General features: G+C 35.3%; 1 pseudogene; it reads right to left on the bottom strand.

Annotated features, from left to right (window-relative positions):
• Window positions 1-527: 527 nt before the first annotated feature.
• Window positions 528-11,089, bottom strand: LOC120116930 (annotated as a pseudogene).
• Between the last annotated feature and the right edge of the window lie 397 nt (window positions 11,090-11,486).

Genomic DNA, 11,486 nt, shown 5'->3' on the forward strand with positions numbered 1-11,486 from the left:
GATATTTTATATGCATAGATATTATACAATTGTATAATATTTATATTTTAGTATGTATGTATGTATGTATATAAAGATTTTTTTAATTAAAAACAAAATAAAATAATTACGATTCTATAAATTTTATGAAATTATTATTTATAATTTAATTTTAATATTTTTATAATATTATAATATTAAAATAAATTAATGTAATCAAAGTTAGTTTTTGAAACATTGATGGAACTTCAATCCTATAACATAAGTATATTAATTATCAACCATAAACTAGACTTAAACCCTAAAAGCTAAAAAATTTATTTTTTAGATACTATCATTGTTCCAAAATATTTAAAGTTTAAGGAACAATGGGCTTACGCTCTTTTATACTCTTTTTTATAATTTTTTAAACTTTAAACTAACAATATCATCTACACTCTTTTATATATTTTGTTAGATACTATCAATGACAAACCCTCAAAGTTAGATACTATCATTGTTCCTTCAAATTTACATGCACTTTAACTTCTACTGAAGTTACATATGAGTTAATTCAGTATTAAAAAAATGGAAAAGCAAAACAACAGAGGTACTCGCACAGATTTAGCTTTTACATTTTGTTTTTTCATTGGCTTAACTACCAACCGGAAAGTCCAGACAGCCAACAAAGTCGCCTCTATCGAAGCAAGCCAGTATTCGAGTATATGCTCCTTCGAGATATGATCTCCAGGAGCGTAAGCCCATCCCATGACCTGCATGTTTTAAATTGAGTGTTTGAACCATTATGTTCTGCTATCAAAAACATCGATCGGGACTAAAAGAAACTGATTAGAGTACGTCTTTGGGTGCTTACAGATGATGGGTTCATGCATCTGCCGGTGAGATCGGAACCCAGAATATGAAGAGCTAACTTGGAGATACTAGAGATCCATGTCTTCGTGTAGAAACTTCCAGAGATCTGTGTAGCAAGCACAAGTGAGATGCTGACAATTGCAAACGCCAAAAGTCCTTCAATCAGTGCACCTCAATGGATATCGACATTCAAACGTGGCCCGTATCCTATTTCGGGAAAGATCTGAATAATGAGCCAAACCCCAGCAATGGATCCAATTACCTGAAGGAAAAATAACATAAAATATATATAACAATACATCAATCTGCAACAACTTAAAGCTGTTTTGATCCATCATACAATCAACTTGTACTGTTTTCTGGACTTGGGAAGATACAAATTTGAGATACAAAATAGCATTGGAAAAATATAAAACAGTCATTCGAAAATGTTTAGATCACGGCGTGAGAACAATGATCATCAATGATCAAACTAAGAAAAAAAAAAGGAAATGCCATAAGAGATGAACCAATTTCTAACCAATATCAACAATTTTCATTTTTTCTTTTGATTTTTCTTGACAGATAATCATCTTCATCTTCACTTTAGAGCCTGCATATACCGTGTTACGTGAGACGTCAAAAACTTGTCTAACAGAATAATGTACCAAGTAAAGCCAAACGCTGAGGAAGAAATCACAATAAGTTTCCTCATCTTCCATCACCATTATGCATGTTTACCTTCTTGGCTAAAGAGAAATTAAGAGCAATTGATATTGAAGAACAATCAAATCTCTAAAACAAAGAAGGATGGAATATAAGATAAACAAGTAAAAACAAATAAAAAAACCTGTCATAATTAAATCAAATACCCAATAAGATGAAGTTTCTTCTGTTCATAAAGCAAAACAACATTCTTTGAGAACAGATTATTTCATCCATCCATCTACCACTCCATCTTGACATCAGTAGGAAGAATTTGATGGGACAACACAATATCTTCGAGAAATAACGAGACAACAGATCTCGAAGAATAACTATCAGCAACAAATACCATAACATGTAATAAACCAGACACTTTGTTTGTGGAGTTTAACCAGTAAATTCAAACCCACGTAAGTTCAGTATGAACAAACAACATTATAGTCCCAAGTTCGAAGAAAGAAATTACTCGATGCAGACATGAGACGAGATGGGTATTATAATGGCAGGGTGTAACCCCCCAGACCAATGCGGGTAACCAAATCCGATCCGGGAAGTCACATTAGGGCCACCGGAGCGACCCATTGTAAAAATAGCGGAAAATTTAAATCTTTTTATCCGAAGATGTAAACTTATAAAATCATTTGTCACTATTTAAAAATAAAACATATTTCCAGACTCGTATATAAATCAAAATACAATTACATGCCCCCTAATCACACGTACCATACTCTGCAACAACACCGGAAGAACTCCCTTACTGAAGTCGATAGATGCACTGGTACAATTCTTTTAACCTGAAAAGGTGAGTAATAGAGTGAGCTTCGAAAAGCTCAGTAATACAGAACTACCAGATGATGCTGAAAAACGTGCAGATACAGATAAACATATTTTCCTTATTGGTTCAGATATTTACAGATCTTTATGTTGAGCTGAGGTCCATTGATATCGCATGTAGTAACAAATACTATTCATTTCAGATGGAAATATTTCGGATGTCTAGGTTCAGGAGATCAGAACAGGTTTTCTAGTGTGTTCCCGAAAAATTCAGTAAAAAGATACAGATCTTTTAAAACACATATATATATATATACCCCATCCGTTCACATCATAAATGTGTAGGTTCCCCAGAACCATACACCCAACCGCACATGCCATTTAGACCCTGAGCACAAAGCCGAGGAGTCTGCAGATAATCTTCCTCCAACAATAAACCCCCAGATAAAACATTTCTCCGTCGGTAAACGGAGATATCAGAAATCAAAACATAATTCAGATCAGATATCATAACAGAATCCAGGTTAGGAATCAGAACAGATTTCAGATCAGATGTCAAAACATAATTCAAATCAGAAATCAGATAAAATATTCATATAAGTAAGGAACACACTAGAGTTTCCAAATATTATTAGAGATACAGGATAATCTTATCGGGCAGAGAAACACAAATCTTTAGTTTAACGATAGAATATTGAATTTAGAATCACTATTGGAAGAGTTCATTAACTGACAGAATCATCAGTTATTCAGAATGTGAATTATCAGGATCATATCTTATTCGGACAGTTTTCAGAAGTTGTACATAATCAGAAGGGTATTCAGAATCCTTTGTATCCATGTCAATTGATCGGATAATCGAACAACTTGATAACGAAGATTCAGAACCTTAACAATTTATATCCACTGGTCAATTCATTTCCCTTCCAGGGTATTTACTTTTTAATACCACAAATTCTTGTTCATAGATCACCTTCAGAATCATCGCTGAATAGATCTTCCAATGATCTTTATTTCATTTCCAAGCTTCCACGATATCATGAAATACTGACGTGCTTGATTGTAGTTCATGTTCCATAAGGACAGTACATCTTATAAACTCATCAAAATTTCCAGACTTATCCAATCACTTACTTAATCCTCGATCATTGAGGTTACTTAGCTTATTTAGCAGTCAAATTCATTCCAGTTACTTCGGGGTTTTTCAGAGTAATTTAGACGTTACTGAATTTTAGATACATGTTGTACTTCCATTCCATTCGATTTGGTCTTCATGGTTGATTTGACTAACAAACGTCCAATTCATAGTACTGAATGCGATCTAGAGTTGAGTTGAGTTGAATACTTCCAAAATTATCATCGAGCCAAACTTAAGAAGACGAACACGCATTCCAGTAATATCTATGCTATTTAGGTATTGACATAGATTTAGGGTTGATCTACTCACTTAAGTTGTTTTCCATTACTTTTAAAGGTATGCCAATACCTATGTTATTTGGATTCCTTAATTAATCCAAGGCATTTACTTGGTATAGGTCATGAGGGTATTTTGGTAATTTTGGTATTTAGTTTTATTCCATTCATTTCAGAGCTCGAGGATATCCAATCATTCCTGAGCTTGGTGATAATCTTGGGTTATTTCCATTACAGGGGTATTTTGGTCATTTTATAGATCTACGGTATTTCAATCTTTTCCTTCCATCCGATCTTATTATTTAATTCAATCTTATCATTTACTTCAGTCCTTTCGAACAATTCTGACAGCAGAATACCCCCGATAAATTACTCTTCAAGTATTAATCATTATTCGAATATTTTCAGGTCAAGTGTCTTCTCAGACTTTACAAACGGAATATCAGAAATTTTCCTGCACTAAGTCGGGATCTTAACAATTAAATCCGTACTTAATCGAGTTAAGTACGAATCCTCTAAGTATTTTCTCAGTCAGAGTCATCTCAGACTATTCTATCTCTTAAGGGCATTTCCGTAATTTCTTAACCAGATAAGTTCGATATTAGCTCTTAACGAAAATAATATAATTTAGAGATCTTATGATTAATTGCTTTCTTGAACAATCTCTTATCTTGAAATAATTCCCTTAACACACTTCTAGTATCTTGCATAAACCCTCTTGGGGTTAAAAACCGATTATCCATAATGTCTACGTATAACTATCATTTCTTATGCACATCAATATTTTTATCAGATCAATATGTCTGTAAAATCCTCTTATCTAACTTCCATATTCCAATCTTGTCTTTTTATAACGCAAGGGTATTTTCGTAATTTTACCCTATCGGAGTATTTTCATAAATTCACATCCAAATGCCTTTAACATTTAACCTTTGATGAAATAAATTATAATTTACAGATCCATGTTGATTTCTTTACCACTAAGCACAACTTGTAATTTAATTCTAGCAATCCCTTAATTTCTTATAAAAGTCATCTGAACACCGATGGACTCGGAACGGCACAAGGAACACGATGGTGCGGGAGGTGTCGTAAACAGATGACCCGATCGTCGTGAATCGATGAAATACCAACTAAAACCGAGTTATTACCGACGATACTTCCGAATGAAATTCACGACGAACGGCGATGATTCACGACGAAAGGTTTGAGGGGTTTTGTTCCTCGGTTGACAACGAACACGATGGTGGTTTCGGCTCATTGTTTGGAGGTCGGACGGCGAGTAGATCGGAGTTCAAAGTTGGGTTGAGGGAGAGGGAAAACTGGAAAAATTTCCAGAAAACATACGGGGGATTGAGGTTTATAACATCTCATATTTAAAAATGGTTAAACCAAGAGTTTAGCCACTGAACTTCATGCACTTCATAAAACGGTCTGCCAACTTTAGAATTTTACAATTTAATCCCTTATTTCTTTCAAAATACCAAATTAAATCCACCAATTTATATTTTCTTAAATTTAGCCCCTAAATTGGGGTGTTACAATTCTCCCCTCCTTAAAAAAATTTCGTCCTCGAAATTCATTCATATCACATAATTGCATAAATGAAACTGCCATCAGTTCTTTCAAATCTATCAATAGCTTTTATAAAAGTACGATTCCTCCACTTATCCTTAACCAACTGAGCATACATTCTTATCATAAATTTTCCTTATTTCAATAAAAGAATTTAAAATTTTCTCGAGTAATCAATCTCTTCAGAATTCTCCCTCAGTCCAAGTAAATAATCAGAACAACTTTATTCTTGTGAAATCAATTCAGCATTGGATACGTGAATAGGCTCGTAGAGCAGCAACATATCTCAATTTCATTTTTCGGAGTCGAGTCAGAAATTCTCAGATGAATAACTCTCACATGGCTCATGAGATACTTTACAGCGTTTAGACAGATGTTACTGGTATTCCTTTTTGTACAAGTATAGCCTTAGCAGATAGAAGCTTTGGTTTACTCAATACAGATAGGGACTCAACCCTGGAGTTCCGGCTCAGAGAGGTACGATTGCAGTCTAGGGGCATGTACTGATCAGACATATTTTGACATTTGACCGGCCGGTCTATCTTGAAAAATTTTGACTCAAACCATAGCTCTGATACCACTAAATGTAACCCCCCAGACCAATGCGGGTAACCAAATCCGATCCGGGAAGTCACATTAGGGCCACCGGAGCGACCCATTGTAAAAATAGCGGAAAATTTAAATCTTTTTATCCGAAGATGTAAACTTATAAAATCATTTGTCACTATTTAAAAATAAAACATATTTCCAGACTCGTATATAAATCAAAATACAATTACATGCCCCCTAATCACACGTACCATACTCTGCAACAACACCGGAAGAACTCCCTTACTGAAGTCGATAGATGCACTGGTACAATTCTTTTAACCTGAAAAGGTGAGTAATAGAGTGAGCTTCGAAAAGCTCAGTAATACAGAACTACCAGATGATGCTGAAAAACGTGCAGATACAGATAAACATATTTTCCTTATTGGTTCAGATATTTACAGATCTTTATGTTGAGCTGAGGTCCATTGATATCGCATGTAGTAACAAATAGTATTCATTTCAGATGGAAATATTTCGGATGTCTAGGTTCAGGAGATCAGAACAGGTTTTCTAGTGTGTTCCCGAAAAATTCAGTAAAAAGATACAGATCTTTTAAAACATATATATATATATATACCCCCATCCGTTCACATCATAAATGTGTAGGTTCCCCAGAACCATACACCCAACCGCACATGCCATTTAGACCCTGAGCACAAAGCCGAGGAGTCTGCAGATAATCTTCCTCCAACAATAAACCCCCAGATAAAACATTTCTCCGTCGGTAAACGGAGATATCAGAAATCAAAACATAATTCAGATCAGATATCATAACAGAATCCAGGTTAGGAATCAGAACAGATTTCAGATCAGATGTCAAAACATAATTCAAATCAGAAATCAGATAAAATATTCATATAAGTAAGGAACACACTAGAGTTTCCAAATATTATTTAGAGATACAGGATAATCTTATCGGGCAGAGAAACACAAATCTTTAGTTTAACGATAGAATATTGAAATTTAGAATCACTATTGGAAGAGTTCATTAACTGACAGAATCATCAGTTATTCAGAATGTGAATTATCAGGATCATATCTTATTCGGACAGTTTTCAGAAGTTGTACATAATCAGAAGGGTATTCAGAATCCTTTGTATCCATGTCAATTGATCGGATAATCGAACAACTTGATAACGAAGATTCAGAACCTTAACAATTTATATCCACTGGTCAATTCATTTCCCTTCCAGGGTATTTACTTTTTAATACCACAAATTCTTGTTCATAGATCACCTTCAGAATCATCGCTGAATAGATCTTCCAATGATCTTTATTTCATTTCCAAGCTTCCACGATATCATGAAATACTGACGTGCTTGATTTGTAGTTCATGTTCCATAAGGACAGTACATCTTATAAACTCATCAAAATTTCCAGACTTATCCAATTCACTTACTTAATCCTCGATCATTGAGGTTACTTAGCTTATTTAGCAGTCAAATTCATTCCAGTTACTTCGGGGTTTTTCAGAGTAATTTAGACGTTACTGAATTTTAGATACATGTTGTACTTCCATTCCATTCGATTTGGTCTTCATGGTTGATTTGACTAACAAACGTCCAATTCATAGTACTGAATGCGATCTAGAGTTGAGTTGAGTTGAATACTTCCAAAATTATCATCGAGCCAAACTTAAGAAGACGAACACGCATTCCAGTAATATCTATGCTATTTAGGTATGACATAGATTTAGGGTTGATCTACTCACTTAAGTTGTTTTCCATTACTTTTAAAGGTATGCCAATACCTATGTTTATTTGGATTCCTTAATTAATCCAAGGCATTTACTTGGTATAGGTCATGAGGGTATTTTGGTAATTTGGTATTTAGTTTTATTCCATTCATTTCAGAGCTCGAGGATATCCAATCATTCCTGAGCTTGGTGATAATCTTGGGTTATTTCCATTACAGGGGTATTTTGGTCATTTTATAGATCTACGGTATTTCAATCTTTTCCTTCCATCCGATCTTATTATTTAATTCAATCTTATCATTTACTTCAGTCCTTTCGAACAATTCTGACAGCAGAATACCCCCGATAAATTACTCTTCAAGTATTTAATCATTATTCGAATATTTTCAGGTCAAGTGTCTTCTCAGACTTTACAAACGGAATATCAGAAATTTTCCTGCACTAAGTCGGGATCTTAACAATTAAATCCGTACTTAATCGAGTTAAGTACGAATCCTCTAAGTATTTTCTCAGTCAGAGTCATCTCAGACTATTCTATCTCTTAAGGGCATTTCCGTAATTTCTTAACCAGATAAGTTCGATATTAGCTCTTAACGAAAATAATATAATTTAGAGATCTTATGATTAATTGCTTTCTTGAACAATCTCTTATCTTGAAATAATTCCCTTAACACACTTCTAGTATCTTGCATAAACCCTCTTGGGGTTAAAAACCGATTATCCATAATGTCTACGTATAACTATCATTTCTTATGCACATCAATATTTTTATCAGATCAATATGTCTGTAAAATCCTCTTATCTAACTTCCATATTCCAATCTTGTCTTTTTATAACGCAAGGGTATTTTCGTAATTTTACCCTATCGGAGTATTTTCATAAATTCACATCCAAATGCCTTTAACATTTAACCTTTGATGAAATAAATTATAATTTACAGATCCAGGTTGATTTCTTTACCACTAAGCACAACTTGTAATTTAATTCTAGCAATCCCTTAATTTCTTATAAAAGTCATCTGAACCATAATCAATTACTGAACCTTTTTACCGTATTCAGATCGAGTGTAGAACTTCATTAATTACACATATGAGACCAAACATTTCCATTCATGCATTTACCAATACCAACATGTCCTATAAAGCATAAAGAGGTAGTAAAGTATTACCTCGATTTCCGTGCAATACTGATCGACCATAAAAATTCCATTCGAACGCCTTTGATCTTCAATTCAACTTCCAATAATTCCTCAGATACATATCAACATAAATTATATCAGAAACGGAGCTTAATTATGATAAACGGATCGAATCGGGTCATAAATTAGTGGAAGATGGCTTACCGAGTTCGAATTTGGTGAAACGGACTTCGGATTCGGATTCAGGACGTCGAAAGCATAAAATATGACTTTTCGGAAATTTGGAATTTTCGGTCAAAATCAGAGTCAACGGGTTTGACTGACAATTTCGAGGCCTTCGGGTTCGAATTTTGAAAAACGGACAGCGGAATCGGATTTGGAACGTCGAAAAATGTCAGGATAGGTATACTCGGTTGAAGTCAAAGGTCGTTTAATGCCCGGTCAAAGCCGGTCAAAGTTTTGGTCAACAGTGGTCAACTCTGGTCAACGGTCAACGGGTCGGGTCGGGTCAACGAGTCGGGTAAACGGGTCGGGTTGGGTCAACGGGTCGGGTCGGGTTGTGACCGGTCAAACCGGTCAAAACAGTTCCAAAACCGGTCAAACCGGTCACTTTTCCCTTCCCCACGCGCAGTGGCGGCGCGTGGGGGCGCGTGAACAGTGATAAAATCCCGGAAAAATTTCTAAAAATTATTTTGAGCGATTTCGAGATACTTACAAAGCTCGGTTCACAATTTTGAACGGCAGAGAGCTCGATTTCAACAAATCGAGAAGTTTGACCGGTTCACCTCCCAACGCGCCGCCGCCGCCGGAGAAAAAGGAGAACACCGATGGACTCGGAACGGCACAAGGAACACGATGGTGCGGGAGGTGTCGTAAACAGATGACCCGATCGTCGTGAATCGATGAAATACCAACTAAAACCGAGTTATTACCGACGATACTTCCGAATGAAATTCACGACGAACGGCGATGATTCACGACGAAAGGTTTGAGGGGTTTTGTTCCTCGGTTGACAACGAACACGATGGTGGTTTCGGCTCATTGTTTGGAGGTCGGACGGCGAGTAGATCGGAGTTTAAAGTTGGGTTGAGGGAGAGGGAAAACTGGAAAAATTTCCAGAAAACATACGGGGGATTGAGGTTTATAACATCTCATATTTAAAAATGGTTAAACCAAGAGTTTAGCCACTGAACTTCCTGCACTTCATAAAACGGTCTGCCAACTTTAGAATTTTACAATTTAATCCCTTATTTCTTTCAAAATACCAAATTAAATCCACCAATTTATATTTTCTTAAATTTAGCCCCTAAATTGGGGTGTTACACAGGGGATCCTAACAAGAAAGTATCATGCCTTAGAGTCATATGAAACGAAGCTATTAAGACTGTTTTGTTCATACATGTTATTTATTTATTTGCTGGTTTTCTCTATCCAGGACATCAAAATGTAAAAAGACAAAAGCATCAACAAATGGGAACATCAAAAAAAAATCTAATTAAATAGTGATCAACCGAATATCAACACAGATTCATGTTGTAGAGACCTATAATATACCAATATATTTGAGAAATTTAAACACGATGAACCAATCACTACTCATAGGGACGGACACCTAATTTTATGTCATGGAGGGCAAATTTCTAAAATTTTAAGGGGAACGAACTTATAAAATTCTAGATGGGCATCCCTGTCTACACATTACAGGGAGGAATCGGATTTTCATGTTTGAGGACAAGCAATTTTCAAAGGAAGCTAATGTCATTTAACATATCAATGGGAATGAAGCTCCCATCAATTAAATTTACCCGGAAAACGATTGTTTTACATCATACCAAACCAATATCTCTCAAATTACTAATCACACGGCAAATATATATTTGTTGTAACTCGTTTAAAAAGGGGAGAAAAAGAGGTAACCTGAGCAGGAATTCTGGCCCCAACAGAGAAAAGAAAATGGACGAAAACCCCAGAAACAGCAGAAGCGAAAACGAACAAAAGATTGTAAGAGCCGCCATTGGTAACCTTGCCCAAGAATGCGAAGAGGAACATGTTGACGACGGACACAGCTTCCTTCACGAAATCACCCATCCCCAAAACTTGTGTCACCAACTTCTTGATCACAACACCAGACCATGCCCACATGAAGGAGATAACAAAATTGTATACGATCAGCCGAACTTTCCCCATCCTTTACAAAAAAAACTTCAGTTTGTACAAATTGTAGTCCTGTTTACAGATTTAGCTTCACCTTATACCATTTTCGATTCCGCTTTCGATCACCCCAGGTTTCCTTGCAACTTGTCGCGCGAAGGCTGACAAATTTCTCCGAATGTGGGGTTAAAAACGAGCTTTCAAGGAAAATTCTGCGGGAAGGTTTTGTCTATGGGTTAATTAATTTTTAAATTATAATTTTCTATCAAATTCCTTTTCAATCAGCTTATTTGGTCAGTAGTTTATTTGGAGGGTAAAATATATCCCCACTTAATTTTACTCTCTCTTATTTTCATCAATATACTTTTAATTTATTTTATTTTATTCACTAAATTTTAAAGATTAAATAATTTTACTCGCTCCATCATTAATTATTTAATGGTATTATAATGTGATTTGAATAAATACTTTTTAAATGTTAAAGACTGGTAAAAAAGAAAATAATTAAAAATTAAATCCCCCGGTTAGAAAACTACCCAACCGCATGACTAAAGCTCACTGGCATATCCAACAGCCTTCCAAAGAGGGTTAGCCACGCCGGTGACCACCACACCCCATCAGCCTTTCGAAAAT

The sequence above is a fragment of the Hibiscus syriacus genome, unplaced genomic scaffold (genome assembly GCF_006381635.1).
Source record: "Hibiscus syriacus cultivar Baekdansim isolate YM2019G1 unplaced genomic scaffold, ASM638163v2 tig00110307_pilon, whole genome shotgun sequence".
Taxonomy (NCBI): domain Eukaryota; kingdom Viridiplantae; phylum Streptophyta; class Magnoliopsida; order Malvales; family Malvaceae; genus Hibiscus; species Hibiscus syriacus.